Source organism: Zingiber officinale, chromosome 9A, assembly GCF_018446385.1.
Source record: "Zingiber officinale cultivar Zhangliang chromosome 9A, Zo_v1.1, whole genome shotgun sequence".
NCBI lineage: Eukaryota > Viridiplantae > Streptophyta > Magnoliopsida > Zingiberales > Zingiberaceae > Zingiber > Zingiber officinale.
Genome location: NC_056002.1, coordinates 7,112,869 through 7,129,542, shown reverse-complemented (window position 1 = coordinate 7,129,542; position 16,674 = coordinate 7,112,869).

The window sequence follows — 16,674 nt, the reverse complement described above, 5'->3', positions numbered from 1 at the left end:
ACTCCCCACCAAGTGTCCGGTCAATCCCTTTGACCCACTTGGACTTTTCTCTTCGTGTCAAGTATCCGGTCACTCCCTTGACCTACTTGACCTTCTCAACACCAGATGTCCGATCACCCTTGATCCATCTGGATTTTTCCTTGCCCGGCTTCACTCACCAGGACTTTCACCTAGCTTCACTCACTAGGATTTTCACCTGGCTTCACTCACCAGGATTTCCAATCTGCCCGGCTTCACTCACCAGGACTTTCACTTAGCTTCACTCACTAGGATTTTCACCTGGCTTCACTCACCAGGATTTCCAATCTGCCCGGCTTCACTCACCAGGACTTTTTCGTCTGCCTGGCTTCACTCACTAGGACTTTCGCCTGGCTTCACTCACCAGGACTTTCCCACTGCCTGGCTTCACTCACCAGGACTTTCTCACTGCCTGGCTTCACTCACCAGGACTTTCTCACTGCCTGGCTTCACTCACCAGGACTTATCCGTCTGCCTGGCTTCACTCACCAGGACTTTCCACATCCGGTCCAGAGAACGAGCTCCCGAGCCCTCTCTGACCTAGTCCGGAGAACGAGCTACCGAGCCCTCTCCGACTTCCACTTCTGGTCCAGAGAACGAGCTACAGAGCCCTCTCTGACCTAGTCCGGAGAACGAGCTACCGAGCCCTCTCCGACTTTCACTTGCCAAGTTCCCATACTTGGTCTTTTCCCGTGTCAGGTCAACTCACCTCGGGTCAACCAGGTCAACCTAGACCTAAGGTTGCACCAACAATCTCCCATCAAAATACAACTCTTTCGTTCTTGTCAAACATCAAAATACAACTCGAGTCAGGTAACTCGAGTCGGGTCAACCAGGTCAACCTTGACCTAAGGTTGCACCAACAATCTCCCCCTTTTTGATGTTTGACAATACCTTTAAGTTAGGCTAATCCAATAGCCTCAACTTTCCTCATGCCACTAGGTAATGAAACATAAGTTACAACCTTACATTCTCCTTCTAAGAAGGCAACCTCCTTCTTAAATAATGAAGGCCTAACTTAAACCCTTCATTCTCCCCCTATTGGCACACATCAACAAACTCTCCCCCTGAAGAGTAAGTTATCGTTGTTCACAACTTCACTCGTCGTGATCAACAAACTCTCCCACTAACTCCAATGTTCTTCCTTGAACATTCTCTAGACATTCTTCCCCTTTTTGACATACATCAAAAGGAGTGAATCAAGGTCAAGAGTTTCTTCCTAATGAAAGTCTCATACCTTTCATTGAAACCCTTAATTTTCCCCTTGATACTAATGTCAATAGTCAATTTAGTGATAATCCCATATCACTCATGACAACTCCCCCTAAAGGTCAACTCCCCTTGACCAATAGGTAAAACTCCCCCTAAAAGTCAACTCCCCCTTGACCATTGCACCAACAATGTCTTGGAGAGTTTCAACCCTTTAGAAATTCAAAACTCCAACTTCATTGCTGAAATTTCAGAAAAGCACAGTCGAAACTGGCACGCCCTGATCGGTCACCAGACCGATCAGGTCTTCCCTGGATCAGTCACGGTGACCGATCCAGGCACCCCTGGACCGATCAGAATCCCCTCTGATCGGTCCACAACTCTGATTTCTGATTTCTGATTTCTTCTCCCGAAATTCAGAAACCTTTAGAAAATCATAGAAAATTTCAAAAATTGTAAAATTTTGAGGATACATTCCTCATAACATATACTATCATGGAAAAATAATTTTCTATGAAAATAAGTTCCATTTTCAACTCTTGATACAAAGTTCAAAAGTCTTTGAAATAGCTCAAAGTTAACTTATCTTTGTATCAACTTGTTCAATGATGAATGCTCTCACTAGAAAAGTTTCATCAAGGTTTTTCAAATCAATTTTGAAATGATTTTAAACCCTTTAATTTAGGACCACAATCTTTGGGATAAATGTACATGACTTGTACATGAGCTTTCCCTATGATCCCCAATTTCGAATTAGGTTCATCTAGGTACAAGAGCTATGCACCTTGATCCTAACTCATCATCCTAATATCTCACACACATCTAAGGTGTATCAAACACATCTAAGTCAATTTTGATGTGAGATATGGGTTTAGGTTATCTTAGGCTAAGTTTTCATGCATTTTCTAAAATAACAACTTGATCTCCATATCAAATTGTGTTGTTTATCCTTAGATCAATTTCATTGATTATAAATGCAAGAAATGATGATATGGCATAAAATGATATCATAAATGAAAACATGTGCCAATGTCATGATGTCATGGCATAAAGTATGAAACTTAAATAAAGCATGACATATAACTAACCTAAGCATTATCATGACATTTCAAATGACCATAAAATAAATATGATGTCATGACATGACATATGACAAACAATATATGGTAAATAACATGTAAAGGTATAGAAAATACCTAATTCTAGCCTTAGTTGCCATTTTTGATAATTTTTTATTATTTTACCATAAAATTCTATATTCCTAAGTGTAATAGACCTAAAGTCATATCCTCAAGACTTTTAGATCATTACGTGTCAATTAGATTGACCTAAGAGAACTCCTCAAATGTAGTTGGCTCATTCTAATCACCTTAGGAATTGTCACGCCCCAGAGGAGTCCCTGTCCGAAGAAATTTCGGCAGCATCTCCCCTGTACGACGGACAATCTGAAACTTTCTACATACATAAATACCTCAGTCACAGGCGGCTGGAATAATAACAGTAAATAAAACCAATCACCACGCAGTTTAGATAAGTATTCAGCCTCTGGCTGTCACAACCATGCAGTTAATAAAATAAACAACATAGTAATACTCTGACTCGAAAACAACCCTACTCAACTACACTCGTAAAGCCCAAATCCGATTTTTCTTACCTCGCATGTAGTAGTATAAAATCGAAAACAAATCCATCAACGAGACAAACTATATAATATCTAAGTATTCAACATCCAAATCCAAATATAGTCAAGTGAGAATCAAAAACAATACAAACGATAGCAAATAGCTGGAGGTCTGCAGGGGACTAGCAACTGGAACTCCCTCCTGACAGCATCAACCTGAAAATAACAACAATGGAGGCGGGGTGAGTCCAACACTCAGCAGGTACAGTTGATATGCAAAGTAAAGAAATAACACCTAGCACTAATCATGCGTACAGTCTCCTGATAAATAAAGGTAAATGCCAAACTGAAGTAAGCAGGAGAGAAACTGTACTAACCAGGACCCGGTATAGAAGACCAGATGCATGTCAATCAAGGTATCCAAGCAATGTGCAGCATATAAGTGCAACAAACACAAACACAACAATAAATGCATCATGCATATGATGCCAATGTCATGGTCACCCTGACGCAACCAACTCACAACATAAGTGGGACCGAGTGGGTAGGGTTATGACAACCTCTGCCAACACTACTCCGATGAGTGATCGAGTGGACGGGATGTTGTCACATATTCCTACCCCAAATCATAAATGGGGAGCAATGCTCTCATCTCCCGATGCTATGACGGGAGGAATCTCTAACGTGCTACACGCTGCGTCACACTACCGATCAACGGAGCACCGGAAGAGTCAAACCGACGTGCTACCACGCCGTGTCACGCTACCCATGAGGCCACAACGGAGCACCGAAGTGATGAAACCGCAAAGTGCTCGACAATAAAGGAGCAATCAATCACTCAGCATGCAATCATGCGAATGGTGCATGTCACTAAACATGGTAATATACTAAACCAATCTCTGGACATATCATAATGTGCACCAAAGCGAATGAATCATATCAAGGTATCTGATCATATAAGGTATCAAACCTAGGTCCTGACATGGTAAAATATGGTTATATCACTACCCATGAGCATGTGGAATCAGGTACATATCCATACAAGATGTAAACAAACAATCAATCAACAGGTAGCATGTATTGGGTAGTGATTAACCGAAACAAGTAAGAAACACAATTAATGCATCTTGTTAATTTATTTACTAAGCATATCAAAGACAATAAGTCAAAAGTACCCGCCTCCGACAAAAGAAAGGTCCAATTCCGACTCCGAGATACTCGTCTCGCGTCAAAATCCTGTGTCACCAATATACGTACATTTATTTAGCTAGAACTCAACGAATAGCTAAATAAAAATCTCAACGACCAATAGGATAAGATCCTAATCAACCTATACATGATCAACAGCATAAATCCAATCCCTTATGATCTACAACTAAGCAAATGCTTAAATCCATAGACCACATCATCTCAATACGTATCTGAATTCCTAATCACATTAAGAAATTCCAAATTATTACACCTTACCTCAAAATCACAGTCGTGATCACTGATCCAATGCCAAGATATAGTTGTTGCTGGATCAAGATTTGTGGCCGAGATTGTAGACCTATTGTCTTCCAAATCAAACGCCCCAATCAATGGTTGCTGACCAAGAAACCAACAAGTTCTAGGGTTGCTACTTGGATCTGTAATCCAAACGCAGATCAAAAGAATACTACTGATAAGAAGAAATAGCAAGGGTACGTTGCTCACCTCACCTACCTGTGAGCGGGGAAAGAAGAATGACCGAACGGCAGTGGAAGCTAAGCCGCGGGAGGGAGGACCTCTGGTCCCAAGAGCCGATCACCACAAATCAGTGAGGAGGAGCCAAGACTCGGAACTAGGGCAGAGATCAAACTCGGCAGGCAAGGTGGCGTTGCCACTGGGGTTCAGCACAGAGGAAGGAATTAGGGCACGAGAGAACACCAACGTTGCTGGAGTGTGCCTGCTGATCGGCGGCGGCAGTAGCCGTGGCAAGGGGAAAATAACTAGGGCACAGGCTGCTCCGGTCCAGAGAGAGCAGTGGCGTCGTCAAAGAGGTTTGGCCGTCGGCGGTGGTGGCACCGGAATCTCAACAGCGAGGGAAAAAGAGGAAGAGTCGGCGCTGTCGGAAATGGCTAAGGCACAGCGAAGGATCGGTTGGGGAAACTCGGTGGCTGGCTCAGAGGAATCGGCCGGTGTGCAGATTAGGGCAGAGAGGAAGATGATCGGGGTGGCTCGGTGCGTCGCCGGCGGCTAGGCACCGAGACAGAGAAGAGGTGAGGAGATGGCCGGCGTCAGTGGGCAGAGATCAAACTTCCGGCGATGCTAGGGCTTCGGCAGCAGGGGGAAGAAGACCGGGGCTGGCTAGGGCACGCTGCTTCGGCTCGGGGAGGAGTAACCGTCGCCGACGGTTAGGTCAAGGAGGAGAAGGCGTCGGGCGTGAGAGGAGAAGAGAAGAGGCACGGGTGAGGGAAGAAGAATCGGGCACGCACAGTAACGGGAGAAAAAGAAAATAAAAAAAAAAGAAATAAATAAATAAATCTTTTCCTCACATAGATAGGTAGCATAAATAGGCTTTTCCGGGCCCCGTTTTTTTTTTTCCCCGTTAACTTGTCCGTACGAGCTCCGAAAAATTTCCGAAAAATGTCCAAAAATTTCGAAAAATTCCCTTATTAATATTTTCTATTTTCGGTATTTTACAGGAATAACTCTTAATTTCATTTTCAAGGCTTGATCACACCTTGAAAATTCCTAAAGTGCCACCTTTTGCCATGATTAGGTTAACTACCTATTCAAGTAAGGTTGGCACACCCTAACTCATCTAGCGTGATGAAATCACGCTCCTAGGAACCCAATACCTATTTGAGCTCATTGGGTTCACTAAGTATTCACTAGGGATGACTTCCCTAGCAACCCTTCTAATGACCCTCCTAGGCTTTGAAGCCTTGGTCATTTGGGACTCATCAAGATCAACTCTAGGGGTGACTCCCCTTGTGACCTTGGTGATGGTCTTCCTAGCCCTAGATTTTGTTCCATAATCGAATGGAACATTGTGATAAGTGGGCTTGACCACTTGGGACTTAGGTTTGTGACCCAAACCTTTCTTGTCCTTGGACATTGGTTTTTGACCCTTAAACCCTAGAGATGACTTCTCCAAGTTCTTAAGAGTCTTTTCCAAAGTATCAAGTCTTGACCTCAAGACTTGATTCTCCTTCTCTAATACCTCAAGTTTTAACTTGTCATTTGTCTTTGAGGTATTCCTAGGCATATATCTAGATGATTTGAGATTTCTATCTAGGTTATCCTTAACCTTAGATGAGTTGATCCTAGGGTTGGCTTTCCTAGTGTTATCCTTATCTAGGCTCACATGTTTGGCACCTAAGCATGTGTATCGATTTCTATAATTATCATGCTTATCATTATTGTTAACAATTGCAATCAAACTACTAGCATGTGTTCTATTTGAATTGCAAAAATGAGCCTTAGAGATTACCTTAGGGTTTACCTTAGCTCCCCCTATAGACGTGCTCGGTCTCTTGTCCTTGTGAGATTGTCTCCCCCTCATACATTGACTCCTATAGTGTCCCCTTTGATTGCATTGAAAGCACACCACGTGCTCTTTGCCTTTGCGTATCGGGACTCCGGCTCTCTTGACCTTTGGCGCCGGTGGAGTTTTTCTAATCCTCTTTGGACACTTACTCTTGTAGTGCCCAAATTCCCTACACTCAAAACACATTATGTGTAATTTGCTAGAAACTAAATGGCTTGAGTTACCTAGAGTTGAGGATGGATGAACGCTCTCTCCTTCATCCCTTCCGGAGGTAGAAGCTTCTTCTTGCTCCGAACTTGAAGAAGAACTCTCCTCCTCTTCTTCTTTAGATGTTGAGTGGCCCTCAACTTCTAAATCCTCTCCTCCAAAATGTGAGCTACTTGGCTCACTTGACTCCTCTTCATGGCTTGAAGTGGAGTTCCCCTCATGGAACTTAGCCAAGTTGTTCCACAACTCCTTGGCATTGTTGTATCCACCTATCCTACACAAAACATCATTAGGTAAAGAAAATTCAAAAATCTTCAATACCTCATCCTTGACTAGGGATTGGTGGACTTGTTCCTTGGTCCACTCCTTCTTTTCTAGGGTTTCTCCTTTCTTGTCCGTCGGAGGCTTGAAACCTAATTGGACACAACTCCAATTCTCAAGATTAGTCATAAGAAAATATTTCATTCTTACCTTCCAAAACGCGAAGTCGTCGCGATCGTAGAAGGGTGGAATGGTGATGTCGTCTCCGAGTTGATCCATCTCTAGCTTGTGCTCCCTCGGGTGTTAATCCGGCGAAGAGCGACCTCGCTCTGATACCACTTGTTAGGATCGATGGTCGCGGCTAGAGAGGGGGATGTGAATAGCCGACCCCAAAATCGCGTTTCTTTCTACAAACTAGGGTTAGCGCAGCGGAAATAAAAACAACGAAACAAAGACAAGAAATCAAACCTCAATACGCGTCGACGTAACGAGGTTCGGAGATGAAACTCCTACTCCTCGGCGTGTCTGTAAGGTGGACGAAGCCTATCAATCCGTCGGTGGATGAGTCCCCGGAAACCCAGCTAATAATCACTCCTTCTGGGTGGAGAAACCTCGCCACAATGTCTTGCAACAGCAAGATGAACAGGAGTACAAGAATACAGCAAGAAACTAAGTACAATACACAAATGTAATAACCCTAGCTTGCCTTCTTGTCGACTGGTTGAAGCAGCAACTTCACGAGACGCCTACAACAGCAGGAACCCAGTCGAAGAAGCTCACACGAAGCTTCGGAACTCAGCAAATCTCAAGAGCACACCAGCAGCTCAGTAGAAAGAAGAGGAAGAAGAGATTAGAACAGTAGCTCCTCAATCCCTTTTATAACCTGCGAAGAAGACACAGAAGAAACTAGCCGTTGCTACGCAACGGCTAGGATGTCGACCGATCAGGCTTCATCCTGATCGGTCCACAAGGGTCCTGATCGGTCACAAGACCGATCAGACCCTTCCCTGATCGGTCATGGAGACCGATCAGGTCCTTCCCTGATCGGTCCCATGACCGATCATGTCCTTTCCATCCCGAAAGTGATCTCCTTCTGATCGTCTACTGATCGATCACTGATCGGTCTGCTGACCGATCAGATAACACTCAATAGGCTACTGTTTGGTTACTGATCGGTCACCAGACCGATCCAGATACCCCGTGTATCACTGGATCGATCCAGAGCTTGGTTTTTGCCCAAACCAAGTCCCAAACCTTCCAAACCAACATCCGGTCAACCTTGACCTATTGGTACATCATGCTTAGCATCCGGTCACTCCCTTGACCTGCTAAGACTCCCCACCAAGTGTCCGGTCAATCCATTTGACCCACTTGGACTTTTCTCTTCGTGTCAAGTATCCGGTCACTCCCTTGACCTACTTGACCTTCTCAACACCAGATGTCCGATCACCCTTGATCCATCTGGATTTTTCCTGTTAGACTGTGTACTTACAGCCTAGCTTTTGGTATCAACATTTCCAATCTGCCCGGCTTCACTCACCAGGACTTTTCCGTCTGCCTGGCTTCACTCACCAGGACTTTCCCACTGCCTGGCTTCACTCACCAGGACTTTCCCACTGCCTGGCTTCACTCACCAGGACTTATCCGTCTGCCTGGCTTCGCTCACCAGGACTTTCCACATCCGGTCCAGAGAACGAGCTCCCGAGCCCTCTCTGACCTAGTCCGGAGAACGAGCTACCGAGCCCTCTCCGACTTCCACTTCTGGTCCAGAGAACGAGCTACAGAGCCCTCTCTGACCTAGTCCGGAGAACGAGCTACCGAGCCCTCTCCGACTTCCACTTGCCAAGTTCCCATACTTGGTCTTTTCCCGTGTCAGGTCAACTCACCTCGGGTCAACCAGGTCAACCTAGACCTAAGGTTGCACCAACAATCTCCCATCAAAATACAACTCGAGTCAGGTCAACTCGAGTCGGGTCAACCAGGTCAACCTTGACCTAAGGTTGCACCAACAATAGATGCAGCATCTTGGCAAAAGACAATGAATTCTGAAATAGAGTCTATGTACTCTAATAAGGTCTGGGAGCTTGTAGAACCACCCGATGGTGTAAAAGCCATTGGATGCAAGTGAATCTACAAAAGGAAAAGAGGGACAGACAGGAAGGTAGAAACCTTCAAAGCTAGGCTTGTTGCGAAAGGGTACACTCAGAAAGAGGGAATCGATTATGAGGAGACCTTTTCACCGGTAGCCATGCTTAAGTCTATCTGGATACTCTTATCCATTGCTGCTCATATGGATTATGAGATTTGGCAAATGGATGTCAAGACAGCTTTCTTTAATGGAAGTCTTGAAGAGAACATCCATATGAAGCAACCAGAAGGGTTCATTGAAAAAGGCAAAGAGCATCTAGTGTGCAAGCTCAATCGGTCCATTTATGGACTGAAGGTAGCTTCAAGGTCTTTGAACATCCAGTTTAATGAAGTAATCCAGTCATATGGATTTATTCAGTGTCCGGAAGAGTCTTGTGTATACAAGAAGTGTAACGGAAATGTGGTGGTATTTCTTGTACTATACGTAGATGATATTTTGTTAATTGGCAATAATGTCAAGGTATTATCGGACGTAAGGGTATGGTTGTCCAAACAATTTGATATGAAGGATTTAGGAGATTGTGCACACATTCTTGGGATCAAAGTTATAAGGGATCGCAAGAAAAGAATGTTGTGTCTGTCCCAAGCTTCATATATAGATACAATCCTTGCTCGTTTTAACATGCAAGATTCCAAGAAAGGTTTCTTACCTTTTAGGCATGGAGTAGCTCTATCTAAAGAGATGTCTCCGAAGACATCAAAAGAGATAGAGGACATGAAAGCAATTCCTTATGCCTCGGCTGTAGGAAGCCTTATGTATGCAATGCTGTGTACAAGACCTAATATCTGTTTTACCGTGGGCATGGTTAGCAGATATCAGGGTAACCCTGGACAAGGACATTGGACTGCAGTAAAGCATATATTAAAGTACTTGAGAAGGACTAGAGATTATATGCTAATTTACCAAGCAGACGATTTGCTCCCTGTGGGTTACACGGATTCAGATTTCCAATCAGATAGGGACAACAGTAAGTCTACATCAGGCTATGTGTTTACTTTAGGAGGTGGAGCCATTGTATGGAGGAGTGTTAAGCAGAAATGCGTTTCGGACTCAACCATGGAAGCTGAGTATGTAGCAGCCTCTGAGGCAGCTAAAGAAGCAGTATGACTCAGAACTTTCTAATGGACTTAGATGTGATTCCTGATTTGCCCAAAATCATCACAATTTATTGTGATAATAGCAGTGCAGTTGCAAACTTGAAGGAACCACGAGCCCATAAGGCAAGTAAACATATAGAGCACAAGTACCACCTGATACGAGATATCGTAAAGCGAGGAGAAGTTGTCATCGCCAAGATTGCATCAGCAGATAACCTAGCAGATCCTTTTACTAAGGCCCTTCCGGCAAAAGCTTTTGATCGACATGTGGAGGGAATGAGAATCAGATGTATGGCAGAAGATATGGTAGCTTAGTCATTAGTATAAGTGGGAGATTGTTAGAGTGTATACTGAAAGCCTAAGCTTTTGTAAACATTTATTATGAATAAAGGATCACATTTGGTCAAATTATCGACATTTATTTGTAGTTGTTCAATTAATTTATATTGTAGATAACATAGTATGTGGTGTCACATACAGAAGATGATGTTATCAGTACCTTATAAATTATAAACAGTAGCTCACTACCAAAATGGAAAGGAACAAACCATTGGAAGGTCGTAGTGTAATTAGGGATTAGTTTATCTTAACTATATAATTACACTAGTACACTTAGAGTGTATTGAGTAGGACCATTAGAGGTCGTTTCTTTTATACTGACTTTATAAAGGAACAAAGACCTCAGTTATTATGGAAGTGTGTGCTCTTAATCCTAATATAATAACAAGCACATATATTTGATATTTATTTCTTTAAATTATCAATGGGTGAGATTTAGTTCGATAAATCAATAAGCCCGATAAGTTGGGAAATGATATCACTTATAGTGTGTGTTGTTGATTATAGAAGGAAACTGTATCCTAGTGATCTAGGTTGATAATGTCCCCAAGAAGAGCTCATAAGGATTGTCATGTTAAACCCTGCAGGTGGACTTAGTCCGACATGACGATAAGGTTGAGTGGTACTATTCTTGGACTAAGATATTAATTAAATGAGTTATCAGTAACTCACTTAATTAGTGGACATTCGACATCTTAAACACAGGGAGACTAACACACTCATAATAAGAAGGAGCCCAAAAATGTAATTTGGGATTTGTGCGGTAGTTCAATAATAGTTCTCTAGTGGAATGAATTCTTATTGATAAAATTAAGTTGTGTGTTCGGGGCGAACACGGCATGCTTAATTTTATCGGAAGACCAAAATCAATTCCTCCTCTCGGTTCCTATCGTAACCTCTTATTTATAGAGTATTATACCCACCTATACCCACCTTCATACCCATGGTGTAAGGGCCGACCATGCTAGCTTGTGATTCAAGCTAGGGCCGGCCAAACCATTGGTTCATGGGTGGCCGACCCTAGCTTGAACCCAAGCTTAGGTGGCCGACCATATTTAATTAAAAAAGAATTTTAATTTTAAAATTTTCTTATGTGAAAGATATAATTTATTGGAGAGATTAAAAATTAAAATATCTCTTTTATAAGGTTCTACAAAAGATTAAAGAAAGAGATTAAATATCATTCCTTATTTGTAGATTGGAAAGATATTTTATTTTTCTTCTTTATAAATTATTCACATGTTGAAAAATTAAAATTATAGAAATTTCTTTTTATCAACCATGAAGGGATTTTAAAGGGAAATTTTATTTTTTAAAATTTTCGAAGACAAATAAAGAATTTTTAATTGTTGATTGAAAATTATCTTGTTTGCTCTCCATGAGGTGGGCAGCCATGACATGAGGGATTAGGAAATTTTGTTTAATTTTTCTTAATTAATTCATGTCAAGGAAAGTTAAGGAAATTTTATTGTAATTAAATTTCCTTATTTGCTAAAGCTAAGGATTATAAAAGAGGGGGTTTTGGGAGCCTTCAAGGTGAACAACCTCTATTATTTTCTCCCTCTTTTCTTCCTTGGTGTGGCCGGCACTTCTCTTTCTCTTCTCTCCATCCTTGTGGCCGAACCTTTCTTCTTCCTTGGAGATCTTGTGGTGGCTGGATTTTAGCTTGGAGAAGAAGGAGAAAGTTTACATCCCTTGGAGCTTGGTTGGTGGAAAAAGATCTTCATCTTTTGGAAGCATTGTGCTTGGCCAAAACTTGAAGAAAGGAGAAGAAGGTGCTTTGGTGGTTTCTCATCTCGGAAGATCGTTGCCCACACAACGTCCGAGGTTAGAAGAGGAATACGGTAGAAGACCTAGAGGTTTTTGCTTGCAAAAGAAAAGGTATACTAGTATTTAATTTCCGCATCATACTAGTTTTACTTCTTTGTAAAAATACCAAATACAAGAGGCATGCGATTCTAGTATTTCGAATTTATTTTCGATGTTGTGTTCTTTTTTGTTTTTGTTGGTGCAGCGGAGGCCGGCAAGAGGGGGGTGAATTGCTCCTGAAAAAATAAAATAAAAATACCCTCCTCGGATTTCAACTCAGAAAAGCAATAGTAAAATAATAACAATTAAATTAACAGAAGTAAAAAGAAACTCAACAGTTAACCTGGTTACAACCAAGGAGGTTGTTAATCCAGGGCGATGAAAAAAGCGCACTAGAAGAATCTCCTTTGCTAAAGGCGGAGAAGCCTTTTACACACTAACGGCTCAGAACTATTGCTAGGAATTAAGTACAGAGTTGATTGTCAAAGTTGTTGTTGAATTCCTAGCTCCAGGGGCCTTTTTATAGTTCATGGAAATTCTATCCCGAGGGTCCAAGGCGCCTCCAACAAGGTTTAAGGCGCCTCCAGCTCGGTCAGCGGATAAAACTTTATCTGCAGCGCAAACGATCAAAACAGACATGTTGAAGGCGCCTTCAACAGGGTTGAAGGCGCCTTCATGATGGAGGTGCCTCCAAGCCTGCTGGAGGCACCTCCAAGCTGGCAGCTCCATTTTTCAGCTTGGTTTCTTCAGCTTCCGATGCTCCGTTCTTTTGGGTGATTTCGGCCAACCGGAATAGGGCTCACCCGAACCCAATTCCTGGCCTTCTCCTCGAGCAGCCTTCCGTCCCGGCTTAACGTCCCTCGAATGCCGCACACGCTCTTCACTCCCATCGGAGTACTCTTCCGCAACTCTCTCGTCCTTCGGACACACCGAGCCCGTCGGCTCCCTTCCCGTGCCGTCCTTCTCGCTAGTTGCGTCTTCCGCTCAACTTCCTGTGTTCCTAAGCTCCTGCACACTCAGATACAGGGATCAAACACAGCAGGACCTAACCAACTTGGTTGATCACATCAAAACTACCACGGGGTCCAACAATCTCCCCCTTTTTGATGTGCATCAACCCAAGTTCAAGTTAGGGTTAAAATAGACATAAAAAGTAATTTTAAAGAAAAATTACTAAACTAACAAGTTAAGTATAATTTTTGCAATTAGTAAAATTGCAACAAAAAATTGAAAAAGAATTTTAAATTTTAAAATTTTCTAACTCCCCCTAAACTTGTACTTTTCTCTCCCCCTTTAATCACAGCAAAAACGGGGTTAATAAAAATAGAGAGAATTATCCAACAATATGTTAGGTAAAATAAATGGTTCAAAAATATTCCAAGTAAGAATGAAATTTTGAAAAAATTTCTAGGTAAAATTTTGCAAGTCAAAAAGTTTCCACAAAAAAATTTTCAAGTTAAAAAATTTTCCAAAAAAAATTTTAGTAAAATGAAATTTTGAATTTTTCAGAAGAATATTAAAAAAAATTCTAAGTTAAATTACATTTTAGAATTATAGAAAAGGCTTTTAACTTAGGCGAATTTTTTATTATTATTATTATTAAAACAAAATTCATTCTCAAGTTATTGCCATTTCTCTAACCTTATTATGATATCTAAATTTCCACTTTAGTTTATCATAATTTTTTAGATTCAAGGAAAACAATATTAAGTATGCGAAAAATTGTTTTGACAAAATAATTGATAAAAGATCTTTTGATAATTTGTTCGACAAATTATTTTGTAACTCACAATTATAATCTTTTGGCAATGTTTTTAGTTTCAGAAATTCTTTCAACAAAATAGTTGGTAAAAAATATTTCGACGGTGTTTTTAATTGGAAAGATTCGTTCGACAAAATTTTTTCTAATCCAGAAAATTCTTTCGAAGATTTAATTTTTATTTCGCAAAAATTTTTAGGTACCTTCTCGATTAATGTAATTAATTGTTCAGAAGGTGGAGACCATACCTGACTTACCTTGTCAGTTGTTGATTCTCCCCCTGTCGAGTTGCTTTCTTCCGAAGTCTCTTCCCCTTCATCGATGCTCATCTGGGATGAGCTTTCTGTGGCTTCAGGATGGAATTCGGCTGTTGGGGTTGTTGCGGCATTTACCTTGGATTCGGACTCTTCATAGATCTTTAAGAACTTTTCCCAAAGTTCTTTTGTGCTATTGTACTCTCCGACTTTGTCGCGATCTTCATTTGGTATTATGGTTAGAAGATGAAATTCAGCTCGTGCATTTGCCATAAACTCGTTACGTTGGTTCTCGTTCCAGAGGTATTTCTCGAGCTCTTCTCCGTTTGCTTTCTTTGGTGCTTCATAACCAGATTTCATTATTAAATAAATAGAAAAATCAAAGTTAAGGTATACCTCCATCTTTTGCCTCCATGAAGCAAACTCCCCCTTGAATGTAGGTGGGTAGTCACTGTCTCCGGCCATCGTTTTGATCGTTGTACGTCAGTCGACGGTTAGTCCTTCTGAGCAACCTTGCTCTGATACCAATTGTTGGTGCAGCGGAGGCCGGCAAGAGGGGGTGAATTGCTCCTGAAAAAACAAAATAAAAATACCCTCCTCGGATTTCAACTCAGAAAAGTAATAGTAAAATAATAACAATTAAATTAACAGAAGTAAAAAGAAACTCAGCAATTAACCTGGTTACAACCAAGGAGGTTGTTAATCCAGGGCGATGAAAAAAGCGCACTAGAAGAATCTCCTTTACTGAAGGCGGAGAAGCCTTTTACACACTAACGGCTCAGAACTATTGCTAGTAATTAAGTACAGAGTTGATTGTCAAAGTTGTTGTTGAATTCCTAGCTCTAGGGGCCTTTTTATAGTTCATGGAAATTCTATCCCGAGGGTCCAAGGCGCCTCCAACAAGGTTTAAGGCGCTTCCAGCTCGGTCAGCGGATAAAACTTTATCCGCAGCGCAAACGGTCAAAACAGACCTGTTGAAGGCGCCTTCAACAGGGTTGAAGGTGCCTTTATGATGGAGGCGCCTCCAAGCCTGTTGGAGGCGCCTCCAAGCTGGCAGCTCTATTTTTCAGCTTGGTTTCTTCAACTTCCGATGCTCCGTTCTTTTGGGTGATTTCGGCCAACCGGAATAGGGCTCACCCGAACCCAATTCCCGGCCTTCTCCTCGAGCAGCCTTCCGTCCCGGCTTAACATCCCTCGAACGCCGCGCACGCTCTTCACATCCACCGGAGTACTCTTCCGCAGTTCTCTCGTCCTTCGGACGTACCGAGCCCGTCGGCTCCCTTCCCGTGCCGTCCTTCTCGCTAGCTGCGTCTTCCGCTCGACTTCCTGTGTTCCTAAGCTCTTGCACACTCAGACACAGGGATCAAACACAGCAGGACCTAACCAACTTGGTTGATCACATCAAAACTACCACGGGGTCCAACAGTTTTTTCTTTTCCTTGTGATTTGATTGTTCTTTTTGGTTGACCTAAAGTTATTTAAGGAAATTAAATATTATCTTTCCTTAAAAGTCTTTGTCTAGGTGGTGGTGGTTGTTCCCATATCCAAGAAGGTCATGTGCCTCGCCATGCAGTCCTGGAAGCCAATTTTGGAAATTAATATTTAATGGAATTAATAACCTAGGTGATTTGGATCGAACGTGTTAAGTTCCGCAGGAGATCCAAGTCTAAACCTAAAAGAACAAATAGATTAAACTTTGGATCAAACGTGTTAAGTTCCGCAGGCGATCCAAGTTTAATTTAAAAGAACACATGGTAGCTAGGAAAAGGTTCAGACCTTTGTACAAAATTTTTGTACAGTGGAACCATTAGGTTTTCCGAGTAGCAACCAACATCAAGTAGCTCCTACTCTTGATGTTTTCATGCGAAGATTCCTCTCCGCTCACTTATGATTTGCCCGGTCGGGTTAGTAGTGTTTTACACTTGCATTTTTATTCGAAAGTCTCGATGACGGCCGCTAGGTTTTATAGCCGTTGCTCAGCTTTTGATACTTTCCTCACACTTAGAATTTAGGATTTATAGTTATTGCTCGACTGTTGAACCGGGATTTATAATCGTCGTTCGACTATTGATGACATAGACACTCGGTTATAAAGTAATCGTTCGGCTGTTTACAGTTTACTCAACTTACGCTTGGATTTATAGTCGCCGCTCGACTGTTTGATTATCCATGTTTAAGAGTTTATAGCCGTCGCTCGGCTGTTAGTTTCCCTTATTGTCAGGTTTAAAGTCGTCGCTTGGTTGTAATTCTTGCATGTTAGGGTTTATAGCCACAGTTCGGCTCTGGAATCCTTAATAGGGCTTTATAGCCGTCGCTCGACTTTAAGGTCCTGAACAAGGGTTTATAGTCACTGTTCAACTTATGCTTTTCGTAGCAGGAGTTAATAATCGCTGCTCGGCTTATGCTTTTAATCGCCTCTTGATTTTATAGCCGCCGC